Source organism: Ptychodera flava, chromosome 8 (assembly GCF_041260155.1).
Source record: "Ptychodera flava strain L36383 chromosome 8, AS_Pfla_20210202, whole genome shotgun sequence".
Lineage (NCBI taxonomy): Eukaryota > Metazoa > Hemichordata > Enteropneusta > Ptychoderidae > Ptychodera > Ptychodera flava.
In genome coordinates, this window is record NC_091935.1 from 1,244,314 (window position 1) to 1,269,956 (window position 25,643).

The 25,643-nt window shown below is 38.5% G+C and overlaps 1 long non-coding RNA gene across 1 annotated transcript; it reads right to left on the reverse strand.

Moving 5' to 3' along the window:
* Positions 1-16,377: 16,377 nt before the first annotated feature.
* On the reverse strand, positions 16,378-25,053 carry LOC139138145 (uncharacterized). Its single transcript, XR_011553534.1, has 5 exons — positions 24,613-25,053; positions 22,648-22,764; positions 21,406-21,645; positions 18,355-18,499; positions 16,378-17,782 (listed from the first exon to the last, which is right to left on the reverse strand). It is a non-coding gene; the product is annotated as an uncharacterized lncRNA (long non-coding RNA).
* Positions 25,054-25,643: the final 590 nt, after the last annotated feature.

The window sequence follows — 25,643 nt, forward strand, 5'->3', positions numbered from 1 at the left end:
TTGTACCAACGTCGGATGAACGTCGGTAGAAATCAAGTAATCTTATTGTCATGGAGTTGGTATCCGACATGCCCAAGATACTGTCTAAATGGACACACACACTAACATGACTAACTAGGAATAACTCAGGCAAGGGAGACAGGACTCAATCACTCAGCCAGACACTCACAGGCAGACTCATTGACTAGTGTATCAGTAGCTGGGCCGTGAGGCCTTGGCATGGTTCCGTATTCAATAACAAGTTCAAGTTCTACATCATCAATCGTCGTTAGTTCCACCATCTTTCAATGTTACGACATTGTGTTGATTGACCGTTGGTGGAGATACCAAACCCGGTGTGAAGACTGATTTGGGGTTGTCCGTCATCTCTCGTCACCAAGCGAGATATTTCCCTGAAGCACGAAAGCTACTATTGCCAAGCCAGCTAATTTGCCGACGAGCGAGTTCCTGAAGTCACCTCAGCTTTCCGTATAGAAAATACAAAGATTCTCATCGAGCAATTCCCGATAAATGATATTTTTCCGACGAACAAGTTCTCGCGGAAGTCAGCTCAACTTTATGAATTTGAGGATGTCTACTCCGAAAATACCGATTGACATCAAGTAATTCCCCGATAAAGGACACCTTGGAGACGGAAACTACACTAATCTTGACGCGGATGGGATCCGTAAGTTTGAAATTTAGAGTGTTAGGTTTGTTAAAATATGATTATATTTTCGAGTAATAGGATAAACAAGAACAGGTTTTCTGTCTTCTTTTTGATTTTAAAAGGCTCATTCATTTTAAAACAATTATTATGTTTCAAATCGCATACCTACGACAATGCAACACATAGCAAATGTTCGAGCCTACTACATACATGGAATAGGCTACGTAAATGTAACACTTATACAAGTGGGTTGGAATTATGAAAGAATGAAATTTCTGAGTATGCGTTTTCTGAAATTTCAATTTTTTTTATTATATTGTCATTTCAAACTTGCGTTCGTATGTAATCGCTGTGAGAAAACTTTCAAAACGACGAGATCACTGAACAGAATTACTGAAAGGGAATCAACCAACCGCGGTCACTAAAAAAACCAACCAATGCCGACAGGACACAACCAACTGTTCGAACTTTGAAAGCGCCAGAAAAATAAAAACTAAGCTAAAAAGAATACCTTACAGACAAAAATGTAAACTATCTTGGTGCGCTGAGAACTATAACTCATGAGAAGAAAGTAAATAACTAAAGAAACAAGGACCAACATGAAAAAACGAACATTACAAAAAAAGTTTACACTAGTATTTTTGGATAACTGTTCCGAAGCCTTCCTTAAAGCCATAGTTTTGAAACCCACTGTTTTGTCACTGGTCTCCGCCTCTCATTTGAATGCGTACTATTGGATATTGATGAAGCAGTCCTTGTCAATTTCGATAAACTCAGTTTATTTGGCGAAGACTTTTCCTAATCCCCATACTCCGACGATGTTTATTCTCTAATTGCGGAACAACGATACGCCGGGATACGAAACAAACAGTTACCAACGCGATGTAAAATGATACAACAACAACGAGACATACAGGCAACTCTATCAAAAACATTGCTTTGCGTATACGATGCTGTATGTTCCCGGCGGACGGCCTCGGTTACAGACCGTATAACACCGGGAACACACAGCATCCGTACGCAGGGCTATCACATAAAAAAGCAATGCATCATCCCGATGACAGAGACAATGACGAGCCAGGGCACGAAAACACATGGGTTACTCGTATCTAAGATCATGGACGTACTACAGACTACAGTGCGTCCATGCTAAGATCAACAAGTCATCGTTGATGACACAGTCCCCGCTTGTCCATTTTGTTATAATCTTTGGTGTCTAGGTAGCTGTGGTCTAGGTAGCTGTGGAATGACATTGATGCAACGGGTGCATCAGGCCTGTGACTTGCATAATAAAGTAATCTGAGGAACGTTCAATAAAATTGACCCATCTCTGCCGGTAATGACCACTGAAGGAACTTTTGATTTCATCACACATAACGATGCCCTCACTGCCTCTAGTGTCATGATGGCACATACTATACACATGGTTTGGTGGAATTTTAGAAATGGTATGGGATCGGGTACGTTGTTGTAATCAGCCATTTCGGATCATATAATGAAACAAATTAATGTGCACAAGAATGCAGCCATATCACGTTTAAACAAAATCAGTCCATCGAAGGACAGTGACCTATTTTTATGTTTCAAGGACAAAAAATCACACCAAAATTGAAACCAAATGGCTGTCTATTGACCATATGGATCATAGCACAAAATTAGTAGACATGCATATGTATGCCATAGTACTTTATCTTTGTACCAAGTCTCAACAACATTGGATAAGAAATATTTGCATATGATTAAGCCTCAAAGACATGAAGAAATCCAAAAATGACCATCTGGCAGCGATATTGGGGGAAAATGACAATCTGGCAACCATATTGGAACATGTCACGAAGTACATTGACATGTATATGTATGCCATAGTGCATGATCTTTGTGCCAAGTTTGGACAAAATCGGTGTAATGACCTTTGAATTAAGCTTCAAAGACATGCAAAATTCCAACAAAATGGCAGTTCTGCAGCCATATTGGCTCATATCACAAGGTTAATTGATACATGCATATGTATGCCATAGTGTTTTGCCTTTTTGCCATGTTTGAACAAAATCGGTTCAAGGATGTTTGAGTCATGGTTCAAAGACATGAAAAAATCGCAAACAAAATGGCCGCCTCACGCCCATATTACGTATCGCAATATAATTCGATATGCATATGTAGGCCATAGTGTTATGCCTTTGTGCCAAGTTTGAACAGAATCGGTTCAAGGATGATTGAGTTAATGGTTCAAAGACACGAAAAATCGCAAACAAAATGGCCGCCTCACGCCCATATTGGATCGTATCGCAATATAATTCTACATGCATATGTAGGCCATAGTGTTATGCCTTTTTGCCAAGTTTGAACAGAATCGGTTCAAGGATGTTTGAGTTATGGTTTAAAGACATGAAAAATCGCAAAAATATGGCCACCTTGCGGCCATATTGAATCGTATCGCAAAATAAATCGATGTACATCTGTAGGTTATACTTATAGTCCTATACCTTTGTGCCAAGTTTGAACAAAATTGGTTCGTCAGTGTCTGAGAAACGGCTGCGGACGGACGGACGCGCGGACGCGCGGACGCACGGACGGACGCACGGACGGACGGGATCCAATCTATAAGTCCCGCCGGACTTCGTCCCGGGGACTAATAAAAAGTTTCACATAATAGTTTCTGGTAAAGAGATCGACAGTGACAGGATCTTTCTTTGTCATGACAACACCCGAAAACAAGTAAGTCTTTTGACCCCAAATGAAAAATGTTGTGACTGATTCTGAGGCAGTTCATTACTAGATTTCTAAACGAACAAATAGCCTGATTGTGCAGCACGTGTTCAAAAAACCTCGAAGTTCCGTGTACAGACAAAAGATAAGTTCTTGCAGAGTAAAAATACGTCAGTTTGAAATTCATTCATATTCTTCAATAAAAACAATCTTCGTCATAGTAGGCTGCCAGTTCTAAAATTTCCGCACAAACGTGTCAGGGTTTGCTGGGCAAGCCTGGATGTCCAGAATTTGAAGAAATGTTCGGATTATGTTGGGCCGGACTACTTCATGTACTCTTGATTTTTGACCTTGATGATACATTTTCTGCAAGGAAGTTGAATATCTGACAGTTTGCAACTGACAAAATGCCACATTGAAGACACAAGTACACTTAAAACCCAATGCATCATCCGATACGTCTAAACGTCAAACGGTGTAGTACGGCACGTGTTAGATCGTGTTGAAAATTTGCAACATCGGCGCCGTCGTGTTTCAAATAATAAGATAACGTAAGGCCAAAAAAAAGAGAGAAATGTTTCTGGTCAGCGCGCGCGTCACTTGAACAACAGCGCGTCACCCTTTTTTTCCTGTTTGTGGCCGGCGGCCGTGGCTGACACCAAACCAAAATGGCTGAACATAAAGAGAAAATTCTTTGGGGCGCATGATCAGTGACTGCATGAACAGTATATATGTGACTATATTGATAAAACTATAAAACTGGCCCTCCTCCCTCCCTTGAGGAAAAAAAATAAAATAAAATAAAATGCGCGTCGCCGCAGCCATTTTTTAAAGAAAGACCTGACCAGAAACATTTCTTTTTTTTTGGCCTAATTCTTTGCTTCAGACTCGATCACAATGCTGCGCGACAACAACGTTTTCAACAACGGCATTCCTATCAACAGTCGAGATCGATCAAGCAGCCATACTCAAAATACAACTCGGTTGCTCTGGCATTATTCGGCAATGGTCGTTTACCCATAGGCTGGAGGTATTATTCATGCTCGGAAAAGCACGTTTTATACATCGGGAAAATATCGGACATGATGTCGCTTGAAGGATGTGTGGTTTCCATGGCCATGCTTGTTAATCATATGTCTGTTAATGCTAGCAATGTTCACCAAAGGTGAAATAGTCTTTAAAACCTACGACCAAATCTGATAAGTAGAAGTGCCGGTCAATTTTAATTATACTGGCCGTCAGCGACAAATAAGGGACAGAAACTACGGGGCGTGGATGTGGGCCGGTGTTTTTCGAAACACCGCTACATCAAAATAGTGGCCCTTCAAAATTTCTTGCACACAAAATTAGTGAACATCCCCTTATCCGTGCATGAAAATCAGTGACCCTCCCCTGTTACTCGAAGCATTTAGGGGTGGACCATTTGTTATCCTTGGGGGTCTGAAAGATTTTTCTACATGTTCCACTGGATTTTTTTCCCTTGTGAATTCTGCCATTTTTTTTTTGGGGGGGGGGGCATTCTTCCTTCACAGAAATGTTGTAATGCAGCGATGTTGCAAATCAATCTGTTTGTCTTACATCAACGGACTTGTACAGAAAAAGGGACCGGTCCCCCTATTCCAACTTTCGAAAACAGGATGACCCCCATTCAAACTTTCGAAAACAGGGTGACCCCCTGCGCGCGACAAAGGTAAAATAAAAACAAAAATTGGAATTCAATTGAATAATCCAGTGTGAATATATAAATATATATATATATATATATATATATATATATATATATAATGATATATATATATCATATAATATATATATATATATATATATATATATTATATAAATTATATATATATATATATATATATATATATATATATATATATATATATATAATATACTTCTTTAGTTCAAGATCAGCTTGAGTGCTCAATACTAGAGTAGAGCTAAATACATAACTCAGTTGATCAGGGTAATCTAAAAAATTACATTTCCACTACAAATTTGTTTCGTATAGGCTTCAGAGCCGCATACACTCATCGGGTGGTTGTGATCGACTTAAACGTTTGGGCTGCTGATTGCATATGTTGTTAGGCGACAAAAAATGCAATCTGTGCCTCCACGAGAAATTCATACTCCTCAGATATCCAAAAATGTGCTCCCTCAACAATAGAAACGAATTAGTATCGACCTGCAGACACAGGAGAAAATTTCTCCTGTGCAGTCACTAATTATGCACCTTTTGCAACAAACAGTGCCAACAAAAACAATAGAAATTGTTCCCCGCCTAACAACATATGCAATCAGCAGCCCAAACGTTTCAGTCGATCACAACCACCCGATGAGTGTAGGCGGCTCTGAAACCTATACGAAACAAATTTGTAGTGCCTGTAATTTTTTAGATTATCCTGATCAACTCAGTTGGTGTGTATATATATATATATATATATATATAATATATATATATATATATTATATATATATATATATATATATATATAATTTTTTGGTATATTTTAAACACTCAGTCATACTGTGTTTTAATGGAATTGTTGTCATGTCAGTTGTAAGATACGAACTTAAAAGTGTCCATTCTAAAGTTTGAATACAGTATATTGAATGAGCTGTGAATGTACTCCACTCTTTTTATGCATAACCAGATGTCCAGAACTGTTGTAAGAAAAATGTGATTGTGAAATATTAGTGCATGTTGCCTTCAAATACTGAATTCTCACAGAGAAAAACAGAAAAGTATCAGGAACTTGTCATGCTTTTCATATGACCAGCAGATTTCATAATGATCAGTACACTGCGCAAAACAGACTTTCACTTCACAGACATCAAGATATTTCTGACATATATATCTGATATGTTAATTTACTGCGACCGAAAGGGGCGCCGAAAAATATTAAACATCCAGATATCTCTGATATACATAATATCTGATATATGAAAGTCACGCAGCTGAAGGGATGCTGAAAAGTATTATTTTATATTTTAAAGAAATGCGCCCGAAGGGCGCGCCGAAAAATTTTAAAACATACAGATATCTCAGATGTATGTATGTCTGATATATTACGTTTTGCACTAGGACGGGGATCTGAAAAATATGTCTTATTATCATTTAAGTTACGCGACCGAAGGGCGCGCCGAACGATGCAACTGAATAATGAAATTTGTGGCTGACACAATGCATTTTATGTAATTATGAGCCTTGTCGAAATTCAAAAACACACTGACACCCTCCCCCCCCCCCCCCCAATTGGGCATTTCAAAACATGGTGACCCCCTATCACCAAAGTCAAAACAGGGTATGAAATTGAATGATGAAATTCATGGCTAGCACGATGCATTTGATGCATTTTATCAAGTATGAGCCCGCGTCATATTTAAAAACACTGACCCCCAATAATATTGGGCATTTTAAAATACATGTAGGTGACCCCTTCACCAAAGTAAAAAAACAGGGAGACCCCATGAATCCACCGGTCACCTAGGCCAAAGAAACTGACCAGTCCCTCATTCCCGCTAATTTTAAAAGTATCCCCGAAAGTATCTTGTGCGAATTATCATATCCAAGCCCTCCCCCAGTATATTTGGTCACAGTGCAAATTCGAAAGAGTTATTTCTGCCATAGTAATAAAAAGATACTGGGCCACGCCCCAAATGAAATGGGAAAATTGGACATTTGGTATATTGGAAATTGAAAAAACGGAAATGTGCATTGTGGGAAATTGAGTTTGTCAGAGAGAATTTGAATGGGCGCAAAGTTCCATCCTCTGTATACACACCCACGGCTCGAAATAAACGTTTTCGCCTGGTAGTCCACCATGGGCTACCATTTCAGGGCTCGAAATTAGCGGTAGTCCCGCGTCCACAGACTACCAACTTTTCCCTGGGGCTACCAAAATCCATGAAATGGTAGCCCATACGGACTACCAAAGCCGGGACATAAAATTCAGTCAGTATTTGGCGTGCAATGGCCAATATCTGAACTGACGTACTTGAGTGACAGGCACTGGAAGTGATGGTCAATGAAAACGCATTTTCATTGCAATTGGATCATAATGTATCAATCACAGACAATGTGTCTCCTCCCAACAGAAAGCCCATGGTCTATTTTAGCACTGCTACAGTATATCTAGTCTCGACGTGCTGAGAAAGTCGTGGTCGTTGTCATGATGACTATCAAAATTTTCATACAACTCTGAGAATGAAACAAGTTGTCAATAGATTACCAAGCTTTGAGTATCACTGTTGTCCATTAAACCAAAATAATAAAGATCGTTTCTGTCAGCTGGTCACCGCGTGCGTCATTTCAGAACCTGCGCGTCATGGCTTTTTTTTGGGGGGGGGGGGGTTGTTACATAGTGATCAGTACAGCTATCCTTGATATCCCTGTTTGCATGTCCAAAAATGCTAAACAGAAAACGGAAGTATTATGCAGCCAATGATAAATTACTAGAAATCACTTCATGGGCAGAATCTTGCAAAATCGCTTTTTCTTGTCTGGTTAATGAAAAACAATATCCTGAACTAAAATATGCATGGGCTACCAGCCATTGTCACTTGGTTACCAACTTCAGAAAATGGTAACCCAAGTGGACTACCAGGGGAAAACGTTAATTTTGAGCCGTGCATTTCATGGATTTTGGTAGCCCCAGGGAAAAGTTGGTAGTCTGTGGACGCGAGACTACCGCTAATTTCGAGCCCTGACACCTATACATATGTAGTATACATACCCGTTTCCTATATTCAATCTCAGCCCAAAGATTTTAAATTTAGAAATAGGCCTAAGAGTTTATAATCAAGATGATAAAACCATTAGAAAATTGAAAATATAGTTACATTTTGATTTTCTTTTTTGAACATGCAAATTGGTTTATTGGTTGGAGGAAATGTGCCATGGATTATAATACTTGACGATGACAGTTTTGTTTTAACATCTTCTGAAATTCTGTCATTTGTCTTGTCAGTGTGATCTGTCCATGTCGCATGCAATCATACCAGCGTATTATTTATTGGTCAACATACAAGAGATGATATGCATGTATCGACAGAGTGTCTTCACTTATCTAAAATCAGTGAACAATTCAAAAAGCAAAATGTAACTGAAAATTAATTTTAAGAGGCTTTTGGAAAGACAAGAAGGGTGCACGGAAATGAAAAAGTTACATCCCAAAAGGTTCTTGCTGATACTGTGATAGATTTTTTTTCTTCCACATTAGCTTGCCAGTTTTTTTTACAGAACTCATCTAAGGCAGAATTTTTTCCCCTTGTATCTGCTGGGATTTTTTTTTCTCGAAAATCTTCCAGACCCCCAGGATATCAAATGGTCAACCCCTTAGTAAAAATGTCGGGCCCGACAGACACATCTCTGCGACATTAGCCCACAGGTGTGAACATGTTAGCTGAAATTGTTAAAAACTATCAAAGGTGCCAAGTCATGCTCTGCACAGTTCGAGCAAGATTGTTTTTAAGGTGTTTCGGACACTAGTAACGATACACGACGACACTGCACAATGTAGATCATATATAGACACGCTCACGAGTAAGGCTAAAATAGCCGGTATTAACAAGCCAAATGTTAGTGATTTCGGGACTCTAATATCGATAAGACAGTACTACACTCTTAAAATATCTCGACAGCCCGGGTCTGCGAAATCCGCGATGTTTACTCGATAAATTTCGGCAATTGCGGGATTCTAATATCGATACCGGACGGTACTAGATTAATTTGCATTCAATTTATGTCTCCTCACGCCGGGTCTGCGACTATTTTGATTCTAGGCCTATATGCCTTTATTGTGTATCTCGTTTACTCGCCTTGACATGCTGAGAAGTACTGGGAATCTTCAAAGTACTGACTACACGAGACGTTCAGAGTTCGCTGGTACTATAGACTTTATTTTTCGGTAGATAAGCTTGGCAGTTGCAATCGCCCAAGATGCGCTTCTGCCATAATCTAAATGTCTTGGGTCCGCTGTGTCCCTCTTTTCAATGTTCGTTGAATTGTCTTATAATATGCCTTTAAACATTTTTAAGGCGTGGCTTTGACCTTATAGGTATGAATTATGGATAACATGGTACATCCAATCATGAATACAAATCTAACAGTTAATGTTCAAACGTCACTTTTACATGTTGCAAAACCCATCATGTGAAATTCCCGTGTTCCTATTTTCATCACTTAAACATATAACACGATTGGAACTAATTTAGGATAATTGGATGGTGAAGTAAGGTCGTTTAACCCGAAATGTAAGCTCATCTGTTTTTCTTTTTACGTTACACGCTTGTTTTATGAGTAATTACAACATTCAGCTATATGGCATCTAATACTTTTGCGAATTTGGAAATTGAAAATAAGTTAAACAAATTATCCAAAATTAGTTCCAATCGTTTTATATGTATGAAGCTTCAAGTATACACATAGATGTATACTTACAATTTTCTTGAAAAAAATAATGCTTTCTATGATAATATATGAATAATATCTCTGACACATTGAAATTGGTGGGATTCAAGTTGATGACCTTGCCATTTGGCACGGAGTATTAATGTGATATTCACGATGGCTTACATCTATTTGAATATATTCCAATACATTGTACAAAACACAAGAGACACACATAGATCATCCCACAATATGACAGAGACAGAAATAGATGTAATGTTGTATAAAAGCATGTTAGGAACTTTTATTTACCATTAAAATATCTGTATTACATTGTAAAAGAGTGATACACAATCAACCAAGTGTTCTTACATATGCAGGCCTTGGAAAACAATAACATATATTTTACTTAATTACAAAGGTGACAATTGCAATGTCATTTGAACTACTGGAGGAATCAATTACATCTTACATCTGTAAGGAAGCTTCAAGTATACATCAGTGTACAGCTGATACAATGTCAATACTACCAACTGGGGATGAGATCTGATTATGATCCCATGTAAATCAGCATGCAGTATTGTGATAAAAGTCTTTACTGTGCAACAAGAGAATTTCACAATACACAGCTTTAATACTTGGCTGCATATTTTTACAGGCATACCAATGAGCACATAAAGCCTAAGACTGATCATTGTACATAATCTGAAATATTCTGAGGAAAATGATGCATCATACCTATAGCTGCATAAAACAGGTTCACAAAGTTTTCATCACTCAAACATTTTGTTTTAACCAACTGTACTGGGGTCCACTTGACCTATTCAAAGTATAGGTTGAAATGTTTAGGAGAAGAAGAGTTATGCCAAAAAGTGACCTAGCGGCTGACAGAATCCTGCTGTGGTGTGCAGAGAATAACTATGTGTGAGACAAATGTGTTGATGAATAATGTACTTGTCGGTTTCAGTGAGTGTTTTTCCAAGAATTTTGGAAAGGTGGGACACCCTAATCCATGATGGTTAAAATAGGGGGTCACCGAGTGAGTGAAGCAAAGCAAAGTCACTGAAGGGAAAAGTACTAGGGGGCGTTTTCCAATTGATAATCAATGTCATGAATACATTCATTTCAAAACAACATGGAAACTATCTTTTAATGGTTTGTGACATATTGGTATCATTAAAAGTTTTTATTTGTAAGCAAGCGAAATGGCAGCTGATAAAGCTCAGCTGTGTTATGTAGAGACTACCTATTTCTGACACTTATGATGAAGAGGGTGGAAATCTTTGATAGCTCATTAAGGACAGCTGTAAAAATACACAATGTCACAATAAGATCATCCCTAAGAACATGTCTGCCAAATATTAAAGCTATCAGATGAGCAGTTTTTGAGAAACAAAGTTTTTCACAAAAAATGGCAAAAACGGCCCCAAATGATACATGTTTGAGTCATGGCTAAGGACATGAAAAAATTGTAACAAAATGGTCGCCATGCGGCAATATTGGATCATATTGTAAAACAAATTGATGTGCATATGTGTGATATAGGTCAATGTCCTTGTACCAACTTTGAATAAAATTGATGTTGAAAGTGCCCGATTTTTGGCTCCGTACATGAAAAAATTATAACAAAATGGCTGTCATGCCGGCATATTGGATCATTTCGTGAAACAAATTGACGTGCATATGTATGATATAGGTCAATGTCCTTGTACCAACTTTGAATAAAATCGGTTGAGATGTGCCTGAGTTATGGCTCTGCACATAAAAAAATCGTAACAAAATGGCCGCATGGCAGCCATATTGGATCATATCACAAAACAAATCAATTTGCATATGTATGATTTATGAAGTAATCCTTGTACCAAGTGTGAGTGAAATCGCTCCAGGCATCTCTGAGATATCTGCGTGAATGGACGCACGCATGCATGGACAGACGGATGCACGGACATGGCCAACCTATAAGTCCCCCGGACGGTGTCCATGGGGACTAAAATCAAAGTGAGACTTGAGTGGACACCGTTGGTCATCAGTATGTATTAGGGAGATGGTGCAGTGGCAAAGAATGTGAAATTTTCAGAAGAGTTACTTTCAGAATGTGCTTAGGAATACAATTCAGAATAACATTCAGACACTCACTATGTGAGATAATATTCTGTATATTCCAGAAGAGTCCTTTCAGAATGTGCTTTGGAATACAATTCAGAATAATATTCAGACACTCACTATGTGAGATAATATTCTGTATAGAAGTAACAAGTCATTGACATTGACATAGTCCCCACTTGTAATAGGAGTATTAGTCTTGATGGGGCAGGGAAATGAGGTCATTAAGAAGTATCACTGGAGTGTATATGTTCAGATCTATGGACACATAGGTCGATGTCATTGTTCCCATTTTGAAACAAGAGGCATGTCTAAGTTATGGTTCTAAATCGGGAAAAAAAATCAGACCTCTAGCTGTATTGGCCAGCCAAGAAATACATATGTGCATAATAAATGAGGTACAAGATGTGACATCTTAAGGTCTACTATCCTATCAAAATTGAAGCGTAAAGAACTTGTGGTTACTGAGTTATGCATATATATGCATATTCAAGGTCAAAGGTCATCAAGGTCACGTGACATTTTGAAAAAAAAAACCCATTGTATTGCTAATTAATCCATATATGCCAAAATTCAGACCTCTAGCTCTATTGCTTGCCCACAATTATATATTGGCATAATTAACGAGGTAAAGCATGTGTTGTCATAAGGTCTCCCATCCTACTAAATATAAAGGACATAGCACTTGTGGTTACTTATTTATTGACATAATCGTGTATTTTACGTAAAAGGTTATTGAGGTCACATGACATTTTGTCAAAAAATTCTATCCTATAGTCTGTCCCTATATACTAAAAATCATACATTTACCTCTATTGGCTTGCTCAAAATTAGATATGCACATAATTAATGAGGTACAATATGTGGCGTCATAACGTGTCCCATCATACCAAATATGAAGGGTGTAGCACTTGTGGTTCCTGAGTTATGGACAAATATGTATATTTGAGGTCAAAGGTAATTGAGGTCACGTGACATTTTGTCAAAAAATAGCATTGCTAAGTTATCCGTACATACCAAAAATCAGACCTCTGGCTCTATTGGCTCGCTCAAAATTAGATATGCACATAATTAATGAGGAACAATATGTGGCGTCATAAGGTGTCCCATCATACCAAATATGAAGGGTGTAGCATTAGTGATTACTGAGTTACGGACAAATATGTATATTTGAGGTCAAAGGTCACCAAGGTCACATGACATTTTGTCAAAAAAATTGTTTTGCTAAGTTATCCATATATACCAAAAATCAGACCTCTAGCTCTATTGGCTTGCTCAAAATTAGATATGCACATAATTAATGAGGTACAATATGTGGCATCATAGGGTGTCCCATCATACCATATATGAAAGGTTTAGCATTTGTGGTTACCGAGTTATGGACAAATATGTATATTTGAGGTCAAAGGTCACGTGACATTTTGTCAAAGCGTCTGAGATATCTGCGTGAACGGATGGACTCACATGGATGGACTGACTGACTGACATGACCCAATCTATGAGCCCCCTGGACTTTATCTGTGGGGACTAAAAACTGTGTCACTGCATCCTTTTTGCAATATGAATACGATGAGAAACTAAATTTTTATTTTTCTTGGCCTTATACATGGGAGTCTATGGACTGCCTTATACATGGGAGTCTATGGACTGCCTTATACATGGGAGTCTATGGACTGCCTTATACATGGGAGTCTATGGACTGCCTTATACATGGGAGTCTATGGACTTCCTTATACATGGGAGTCTATGGACTGCCTTAAACATGGGAGTCTATGGATTGCCTTAAACATGGGAGTCTATGGATTGCCTTATACATGGGAGTCTATGGACTTCCTTATACATGGGAGTCTATGGACTGCCTTATACATGGGAGTCTATGGACTGCCTTAAACATGGGAGTCTATGGATTGCCTTATACATGGGAGTCTATGGATTGCCTTATACATGGGAGTCTATGGATTGCCTTATACAGGGGAGTCTATGGAGGCGAAAACTAAAGAGTCCTCTAACACGGCCAAATTTGATCGCATTGTGAAACAAATCTACATGCATCTGTATGAGGTAGAGTACTATCCTTTTACCAAGTTTGAACGAAATCGCTCCAGGCGTCTCTGAGATATCTGCGTGAACGAAAAAAGTCATAAAATATGCAAATGAGCAATTAATTAATAAGCCACACCCACCAAAATCTAATCAGATCTAAGTCTCATCATGATAATACCAAATACCAAATTGCATGACATTGGACCTAAGGGTTCTTAAGTTATGAGTGGAACAAAATCTGTCTACGGACGGACGGACGGACGGACAGACGGACACACACACAGACATTGTGGCGACATAGGACACCTTTGGTGCTTCGCACCACGGTGTCCAAAAATGACAAGAATTGCCTCAAAATACAAATTTGCATATTTCACTAAAATTTGAACAATTAACCTAACTGAGGTCACCCCAAGTGAAATGCATATAAAATTTCAAAGCAATCAGATAAGCAACTTCAGAGAAATAGATTTTGTGACCAAAAACAGCAAAAAAATACCTAAAATATAGAAATATGCAAATTCTGCACGAGTATCAAATTTCAAAGCAACCAGACAATTTATGTGATTTCAGAGAAGAGCGCAATTGTGATGGATGACGGACGGACGGATGATGGACGGAGGGAGAGATGGGCAATGACGTAAAATCAGCCCATTTGATAAGCTCCGCATTGCTGACAGCAGAGCTAAAAAGCTGACAAACAACAATACATATCAGAGTTCGCGTTTACGCAAAAATCGTGCGTATTTACGCATTGAAATTGACGCTGTACGCATTGTTTTCATTGGTGTGCGTTTTCTATACGCAAAGGATAAACTGAAAGCACTCCCCACGACTGAGCTTAGGCGACAACCAGACGAAATATGTTGCAACACATTTCTGTCAATCACTCATTTTGTGTGGAAAGTTTCGGGGCACGTTATCATGTTAGCCCTGCGTACGATGCTGTGTGTTCCGCTACAGCTAATCGCCCCGCTCACCAAAGTGCAGAGCGGGGCGATTAGCTGTAGCGGAACACACAGCATCGTACGCAGGGCTAGTTATCATGTCAGCTGTGCCTATGAATTACGTTGCTAATTTTCAGGCGAGCGTTAGTTTCTGAAACTTATATGACACAAAGTGAGTGATTGACGAAATGTTGCGACAAATTATATAAATGCCAACCGTGCACGATCATCGCGTCTCGCTGTTCCCAAATTTTGATCAAGCACACATGCAGCATGGCCTCGAAGCAGACAAATCTGTTTTCTTCCAACTTTGCTCTACGAATCCGTGAAAAAAATCATTCATCGGTAGAGCTCGTCGGAATCCCGATAAATTTTGAACACTGCAGAAGTGTCTGGATTAGCTGCCATAACTCTAACTTTTGGGTTGCCCGATGTGTTTTGACGGTCGCATGTATACCTTTCGCTGTTACATTTCAACATTGTTCAAGTTTTTCGTTAAACTTTTTTCATTAAAATAATGTACATCGTACAATCCGAATATGTAGTGAAGGTTTATTCAACGGCACATTGTATTTTGCAGTCAGTTTTTTCATCAATCGAGTGCGGAAGTGAAATTACGCACTCAAATCCAGCCATTACGCAATTTTAGCAGACTAATGCGTATGCCGTACGCGAGGAGAAAAAAGTCACCGCGAACACTGCATATCCACTCATTAGATTAGCTCTGCTTTGCTGATAGTGAAGCTTAAAGCAAATTCACCCCCAAAAATGCTAAAAGTTGACGGATGACTAACAACAACACACACCTACCAGAGTACACAAGATAGGCTCATTCACACTTACTGCAGAGCTAAAATAGAAAACAGTTTGATTCCCTGTCTGTTCTTTTAAAGTTATATCCATTAGAATACAAATAAACAAGTGATGATTACATATATAAATCTCTATTTTTCATAAGCTTGTCTGACTGCTAAAGGTGAATTTTGTTGAAATATTTTCACTTATTGCAACATACACCTTCGAGAAAATGGGACAGGCAACTGCTGTGGTTTCTTTGTGTAATCTTAGTAATATTGAAATATATTAAGTTTATTTGCCAAGCGGTCCCCAACAACAATACTTGGTACTTAACATTGAATCTCATGAACGATCAAAGTGATGTTCTGAATATGTACACTTTGCTCTGGCATATATAGCGCGTTGCGAGTAATGAGGGTCGATGATTGCAAGCAATAGTTTTTATCTCCAAAGCCAGCTTCAGATGTAGTTTTGAGCTTTTGTTCTTGATAATGGAATGTGACTTGGTGTGCTGTATTCATAAGTTAGTCCCATTTGCAATAATCTGCAACATTCTCTGTATCCTTTTGTCCACAAGTTGACATTGCCTGAAATCCATATCGCACAAGCTTGAAGATATATCTCCTAGGGAGCCATCATTAGTTACAGCCTGGGGGTCAGATGAATGTGAAGGGGTCACCCAAAATATTGAAAGCTATAAGGGGGTTATTCAAAATGTTGAGAGAAAGAAGGGGGGGTTACTCAATTTTTGGTGCAAATGTATTGAAACACCTCTCAGATTGCCTACTTCACACATCAATTTCTACAAATTTTTACTCAGTAAAATTACACATTGAAAATACCTCTTAGATTACACCAAACTGCACCAATGCACACTACAATTTCTCAAACTTTTCCATGCAAGGGAGGGGAGCAAGCCAAGCGGACACTTTCCCCATCAGCCCTGCATGTTCTTCAATCAGTACTTTCAAAGTCTACCCTATCAGATATCCCAGTGAGGACCCTGTTATGATACCCATCCATATTAAACAATACTGTATGTGGTTGTATACTGGTTATAGTGTGACCTTTGACATCTATGTTTTGTTGTGACTTTGAATTTCATTTTGTTGGTTTCACCTTTTTCAACCGTCATGAGATAACCAATGATTATCTAGCAGGGTACACTAGAATTTGAATGGTCTTTACTATTGCTGTATTTATGTAAATTATAGAAATACATGTATTGAAATTTAACTTTTCAAAATTGAGTGTGGGGGTCAGTCAAAATTTCCATGTAAGGGAGGGGGGGGTTACTCAAATTCATCATGGTTTGGGGGGTACTCAAAATTTAGAGTTTCCGACGAAATTCCTCCAACATCTCCTCTCCGACCTGTACTCCGTAAATAATGACAGCTCCCCATGAAATTTGGGCTCCAGTAGCTGTAATTTTTTGATGAATTTTTCACAATTTCTTTTGATATCAACTCCAGTTTTTTGTTCTTCTTCTGGAAGCTCATTGGGAAACAAAGTGTATCATACATGTGCACATTGCAATGTTATTGACAAGTATATGTAAATCTGGGTCCTGATTGACATGTACACCCTCTGGAGCAGAAAAAGAAGTTATAATGGAATGTTTATAAACAATCATCACAAGTGACAACTAGCTACAGGTTCGTTAATATACTACAGAGATCACCATTATACTGAGGGGAGGCATGAAATAATAATTGTCTTTTCTCAGTGCTCTGAAAGTTGAATTTTTCCTCTCTATGAGCTGGATATATAATTATATAATTATATATCCAGGTATATAATTATATACCTTCAACAGTTCTGTACTAGCTGTATCTGATGATGCTTAGTATTGAGGGTTTTGTCTGTTAAGTTGCCCACTCTTTATCTGTGGTAGGTGCTATGGTTTAGGAGCCTCTGATCCTAACATACACAAATATGTGTGCTGAGCAGTGTAAGGGTGCAGTCGTCTCTCCACCATACTGACTTATAGGAAATCCTCTACCAAATGGAGGTGCAATCCCACTGTCTTGAGACAACTGTCCCTGGTGGTTGGTTCCTTTCTTTGAATGGTAAAATGCTGCCTTATAGTCGGTTTTGGATTTATCCTGCTTCCTCTTCTGCATGGATATACACACCTGTTCCCTAACATAGTAATAATAATAAACTCATGGAAGATAATCATGGACCAATCATGGAAGATAATAATTTCTCTTCACAAAAAGTTAGTTTATTTGTGTGTTACATATCCAAGAATTCTTGTGTAAAAAGAACAAATAAATTTATTTTTCTCTCCGCTATATGCATGTTTCTCTAACCTAGACATCTAAACCACACTTTTTCCTTCTTGCTCATGTCATATGTAATACAATGTAGATTGGCTACAACCAATGTCCTGCACAGTTTAAGAATGAGGATTGCTGTCACATGCATGTTGTGTATAATTCAGGATGAATTAGTGTAAAACTGATGTACCTACATAGTTGCAGCTGGCAATGTCAATTAAATACAGAAATGTATCACTAATATTTTTGTGAACCTGTGATTCTAAATAGTATTCTTGTAATTGTAAACATGCTAGACATGTGTATAGCTATAAAGACAACTAACATAAAACCACTTTGTGCAAGTTACAATAAGATACCAGTTCCAGCACATCTTTGCAACAGCCACTTGTGTATATATACTGTGGTGCAAGGACTAAAATGGAAAGTTACCTGTTGTTTGATCATTTCCATTCATCTTTCGTAATAATGTCATGATCCAAGTCCAATTCAAAGCCCTCCACTTTGTCTTTAATGCTCTTTGTCAAGGTCAATGGTATTTCTCATCCTTGATATTGCGCAGCATTCACTGCTGATCCTGAATTGTAAACACACATAGACTCGTGATTACTTATAACTCTTTAAATAACAATGATAACCGGAATGATTAAAATACATTTGGTGATGGGATGTACTACAATGAATTGCAAACACTCTGTATGTCCTTAACCCTAATGATGATAAGCATTAGACACATGTAAACATTCTAAATCACGTGTGCATACCAGATGTATTCTCTCATTGGAATATACTTCATCATAACAGTTTTATGGATCCTACGAATGAAGCTACATGTATTGAATGTCTAGTCATGTGCATTTATCATATCATCTGCATTTCACTAGGCAATTCATAGAGTGCCAAGTGGCAAGAAAATTTTTAGCAAATTCAGCTAAATAAGAGAAAATAACTTTACCAAAAATGTGTAAGCCATGATTATCACAACAAAGTTACTGATTAAATAGTATGGTAGAGGTGTAATACATTTGATCTACTCAAGAGGCTATTTTAAAAAAGGACTACAAATGTGTATGACAACAGCAGTGTTTCCGCTGCCATTCGCAAGAGCGTGAAATGGCAAATGAAATGTCTGCAGATTGGGAAATATTTTTCAACTATCCTTCGCCAAACTGGTCTGTGCTATTTTTCAGGGGGCTGATCGAGAGTGCAGTTAAAGCCGCACTTTTCAATCCCAGGTTCTCGCATTAGTGGAGTTCTCCTCCCAGTCAAACACTTGGCCAGTACGATGTTTGATTTCTATAACATTAATTACACAAACTGATCTCAACCTTTTATCACCTTTTGCTAATCCTGCAAACAGAGTTTATACAAGCGTTTGATTGACGGTCAGTTTAAATTGCCAACAGTCACAACAAATGCTCGAATTTCCTAAAAAATTGTCTTCTAGTCGCGTTAGACTTTTAATATAACCACAGAGTCCGATCGGCAGCAACTTCACGCTGACCGCTTGGCAGTCTGTCTGCGTTCTTGTGGCCGGGGAAAACTAAAAAGTGGCATTTTCTGGAGCGTGTAACCTTGTGTTGCCTGTTTGGTGTCCACTAACACAATGAACGCTGCTATAGCTTTGCGTCCTTTTAAAGGGCGAGGCTCCACCTTTAAAAGGCAGAGAGACTTTTCAACATCCCTGGGTGGTCATTCTTTCCTTGCTTTAGTGTGCAGTCTCAGAAAACTATTATAATCAGTAACTTATGAAGTGATATGCCATGCTTTCAGATGGCTGCATGCAATGACCTTGTTATTTTATGATGACAAGTGCTTTGTAAACAATGCTTTTAACATAGTCAGGAAACACTGATTGCAGTGTATTTTCAAAAACTAAGCAGACAACAGCAGCCAATGACAGCAATGGTGGTGAACAAAATGAAACCAGTGTTTCAAAAACGTCACCGTAGGACACTACTGCAGCAAACTCAGAGGCAGCTATTAATGTCAGCACAGTGTGGTAAACTGTCAATTGGATGACGTCCTGAGCCAAACTTCATGCAAATGTTATAACCTATGCAAATACAATGACCCAGGCCTATCCACAAAACAATTACTCAGCATCGCAGGTGACTCTGGACTATCCAGAATACACATACAGGTACCTGCTATGGAAGATGACCCAGGCCTATCCTGAATACAATACAGGTACACATTTTTGAAAATGACCTTGGCCTATCCTGAATACAATACAGGTACAGACTGTTTGTATTAATGATAGGCCTTAGTCATCTCCCATTTTGTATTCTATATAGGCCAGCTGATTCATCATACATGTACATACTGTGTGCATGTATGTGTATTGTGGATTGGCTTAGGCCATCCTCCATTGCATATATTATGTGTATTGTGGATATATGTCTGTGCCATCTTCCATACCATGTGAATGCATTTGGATTGAGGATAGGCCTGGGACATATTCCATATCGTGTGCATGTACTTGTGGATAGGCAGGGGTCACCTCCTGCCATGATGTGTACACGTACTGAGTAACACTGTATTGTGGATAGGCATTGGTCATAATATTTGCATGAAGATATGCCCAGGATGTTGTCCTGTTAAATGTTTATCACGCTGAACAACAAGCAGCACACTGCGACATGCTAAGTCGTGTTCGAGTACAATTAAGCAAAAAAGATAATTGCACAGGTTGTCCGCAGAGTTGCAGGGTAGTAGTAGTTACAAAAAAGAAAGTGTACCAGGAATAGTTTGTTGAATTTCCATGACTAGTGTTTTAATAAGAGAAGAGTCAGCTTTTTTTTCTGTAAGACATATAAAGTGGCCAGACAGGACATTTTAAAATACATGTATACACCCAGTTTGATTTTGAAACTATTAAGCATTTACTGCTTGGAGTACACCTTCTTTAAGTGAACAGTTGGTTTAATAATTAGACTCTGTGATTGGAGAACTGAAAGCACTTGATGATTGAGGCAGAAGCTATGGATCTTTCAAAGGAAACATCTTGAAGTTACCCTGTCAATGATGCAATACTTGTAATACATCTTGATACATTTACAAAAGTGCAAAATTAAGTCATATAAGTGTGTGGCACACAGGAAATAAAATTTGTTGTGAATGTTATTAAGAAAGCAGTTTGTTCCATAAAAAATAGTTGTTTATTTTCATTGCCACTAATTATCAGTCAGTCAGAATGAGTCCTACTTAAATTTTTAAATCACAAATGTCCAATGGACCTGGTAATGTATTACCTTGAATAGAAATGATTATTGGACCAGTTTAATGTCATCTTGCCACTGTAGCAACTGATAGGACCCACCTGAGTATATATATACAACTGTCAGTTGGATAAAAATCATAAATGCAATACATGTAATTTTGATGGCTATAGTTCTGGCTAATCAATTTGGTCTCATATTAGCCAGAATGGTTTAAGGGAAAATTTACCCAGTGGAAACACTGAGCAGTGTAAGTACAAACCTGTGCCACAGCAAGGACCCATTGTCTTAGGAAAATAAATATATTGATGAAAGATTCCCTCAATTCCACAAGTTTTTGCTCTGCATTGATGACAACACCATCATCTCTGTTCAGTGTTGGCTCTCTGCATAGCCACACACTGTGTATATGCTTTGCAATGGAGGATGGTATTGTCACTATGTTGCTTTTCACCTGGTTGTCATTGCCCAGTATGCACTGCCTCAGCAAGGGATCTTGAATCTGATTGGGTGAAAAGAAACATCAACTTGAATCATGCAATGTAAATATTATCTCCTGCAAATTGCTGACATTAGTTTACATCAGTTCATTCTAAAACATGGCTTTTTATATGCAAGATACGACAACTTGATTGTTTATGACTTCTGTAATTTTAATTAAACCTTTCATCACTGGTATAACTTTGCCCTAAACCCATTGTAATCACTGGTGATTGTGGACATTTTTAAAGGAAACAGGTACATAATGTAGGTCAAGACGTGTATTCAAGCAAGTAGCAATATCTTTATATATTTATTTCAAAGAAAGACCAACAGGAACAAGTCACATTAACAGGCTCCATAAAATAAACATAATAATATGAATGAATGAAGTACAATAAACAATAAACAACAAACAACAAACTATATGAAACCATTAAAAATGTACAAATTTAAGCATGGCATTCTGACCAAGCATCTGAAACTTTGACAAGATAAAGTGTTGTCAATGGCAGGGTGGAAATGCACAATTCATTTAAAGTAGCCATACATCTTTGAAGAGCCAAGTACCTAAAAACATCGAGTTTTATACTGCGAGTTCTTGTACATGTAGTTTACTGAGAAACATCAAAATTAACATGAAACATGATTGGGACAATCATACATATTATTCACATATTTGTAAAAAATATAAATAATCTCCAATGATAAAGAGGCTAAAGGTTAAAACGCTTGCAGAATTCTTCATAATTATTTCAGCTGTAAGGATGCTATGTTTGAAACAGAGGAACTTCATGAATTTCATTTGCACTTGCTCTATTTTGTCCTGTTGAATTTTTTGCCAAGGAGATCACACTACAGACGCATATTCTGAAATACTTACATGTATTAAAGTTACGTAGAGAGCATTGAGGGAGTTGATGTTGAAGAAAGTATTACAATTCCGCCAAATAAAACCGAGCATGTGAAAAGCTTAACTGATAACGAACGAGACATGTGCAGGAAATTAAAAATCAAATCTTACCTGATGAAGGATTTTGTCAAAGAGCAGTTATCAATCTTTTGATTCTTGTTCCTTCTAAGTTTCACATACATGTACCTCTGAGGCTTTACGACCAGGTTACGTGAGGTATACTAACAGCTGTAGGCAAATGTCAACGAATACAATGAATTAGAATCTTGCAGATAGTCCTATTTCTCACCGTCTGTACAATGGATACTCAACTTTCTAATCATGGATATATGGGTCAAAAGATCAGTAAAATCATACACTCATTCATTATGTATTACCATGCTATAGACATCTCATTTAATTGGTGGAGCAGAACCATGTGACTGACCACAAATACACAGTAATGGTTTGTTTTGATGTCCATGAATATGAATAATGCTGCTAACATTGTAACTTTTCATCAAAAATGTAAATTGTCAATTGTACAAAGATCATAATCAATCACAAAAACAAAATGAAGCACTTGTGACCCAAGTTATACATTTTTTAAAAATCTCCAGATTTGCCAAATTTTTAGGGTGGCCATGACTGTGCATTGCTTATTACATGCCTTGATGTGAGTGCAAATCAATGAATTGATTTGAAAAGGAACATCCGGGGAGTTAGGGGGTCGGTGAACGATGTACTGACTGGTTTCCATGGTTACCAAGGCCAGTGAAGCCCTACAATGTTTTCGACATCTAAGTAGACCCTGAATGATAGATGTAAAATATACATGTGCACACTTCTATTTTGACTTTCGTTAAAATCCGTTTGATGCTGGTCGATAATGGTAAAACTGTTTGAAAATGTCCAGCATATAACTAAATGTCATACAGCATTTATAACCAGAGGCATGTAATAAAAATATTGTTGCCTGAATACATGGGTTTATGTGCCCTCGCAGCAGGAAACGATTTGCCATCCTGGCGTCTGGCAAATTGTCACCTGTTCTCTGGCACATAAACCCATGTATTCAGGCAATATTGCACAAGTTCTGGGGCTCCGTTGTCTTTCACATGGGAAATTTTGTAAATCTTCCTACCTCCATGATCTCACCATGGAGGTAATCTCTCCTTCTACCTCCATGATCTCACAGTGTGACCTCTATCCGTATGATACCTCCTGGCCGCTGATGCCATATCGTTTAATCAAACATCTCTGTACAGTACACTGAATCGCCAGCGTATGTAATGCAATTCAGCTCCCATACGTATGTACGTGTACGTGTTCCACATATGAAAAAAATCTAAGACACGAACACGAAAAACTACGTAGCCCTGCGTACAGGTCTGTGTTCCCGGCCTCCGCCACACCTGAGACCTGTACGCATGGCGATACTTATACAGTGAATCATCAGGTTACCTCAGCTGACGAAAGGGGTAAAAACCCCAGCTCTGCGTGGCAGCAGGGCAATGTTTTACCGGCGTTATACGGCGGGAGGCCGTATAACCCCGGTAAAACACAGTCCTGCCACGTACAGCTAATATACCCATGCCATGAATAACCTGCGGTTTCGTGCAACGTTCACTCTTTCGATCCTCGGCGGTTCTAGCGTATGACCATATGTTGACACAACTGTCACACCACATATGATCGACTATACACCGAAATCAGTGCAATGAATATATCAAATTCAGTCAATTCGAGTATAATATGATCGAGCGTACCTCTGTGCACAGGCTTACGGAACGTTTTCTAGATCGTCGTCGGATGGGAAGTGACGGACACCGCACTGTGACCTCGATACTGTATTGTTATACAGTATCGAGGTTCGGCCTTCGGCCTCACAGTGCGGTGTCCGTCACTTCCCATCCGACGACGATCTAGAAAACGTTCCGTAAGCCTGTGCCTCTGTGTGGCAGGGCTGTAAGTGTGTTCACCGTCCCTCCACCCACGAGGGATGGTGATGTGTTGAACACACAGCACAGTCGACTCGTGGCACGCACGCACGCACAGCTACTAACATATTTTAATTGGCAGTACAGAAGTACTTACGTGGGAGGATGGACTTCACAACTCGAGGCAAATAAGTTATCATCAGAGCTGTTACCCTACAACGGTGAGACTTGGCTTGAGTACGATGTATACGGCGCCGCGTTGAGTTAACTTTCGCCGAGGCCAAGGGTTTCATTCTGCATCCACAGTACCGGTCACCGCGCCGACCGTGTGCGGTCAGCGAAACATAGGTCCGCTTTACACATGTATATCCTTCCATGACAAGCAATCAAGTACGCCATTCTCAGCTTTATTTCGACAATACGTCAACGAAACTGAATGTTCAAATTTTACAGAATTTTACAGAATGCTTTATACAATATAAACCAACACTTCTAACACATTAAGCTTTCAATTGTAGTGTTAATTTAGCTTCGCTACACTTCGCTACACTTGTTCTCATTTGCATACAACTTTGTATATCGCTTCTTGCACTAGATGCATTTTTTAGATGTTGCTTTATTGATGAAATTTATTCTGAAACTCGTACAATATCAACTGGCGTTCCTCAAGGATCTATACTTGGTCCGCTCCTATTTTTGGTTCATGTAAATTACTATAGTTGTCTGTCACATTGCACTTGTAACCTATAAGCTGACGATACAACATTCCAACTTACTGATACAGAATACTTGGTCCGCTCCTATTTTTGGTTCATGTAAATTACTATAGTTGTCTGTCACATTGCACTTGTAACCTATACGCTGACGATACAACATTCCAACTTACTGGTACAGATATCAATGAAATTTCTACTATATTACAAGAAGGTCTTGTTGGCTATTTGCTAATAGCTTAAGCCTTCACATCGGGAAGACAAAATGCATGATTGTTTGCAGCAGACAAGAAGCCCGTTTAAATACTACCAACTTAAAGCTCAGCTGTATAATCAAGTGATTGATCAAGTTGAAAGCCTTTACTATCTGGGTGTTCATTTAGATAAAAACTTGAATTTTGAGATGCATATGAATATATAGTAAACAGGATTAATAGAGCACTTGTTGTTCTCAAGAGGATAGTTCCAATCGTAC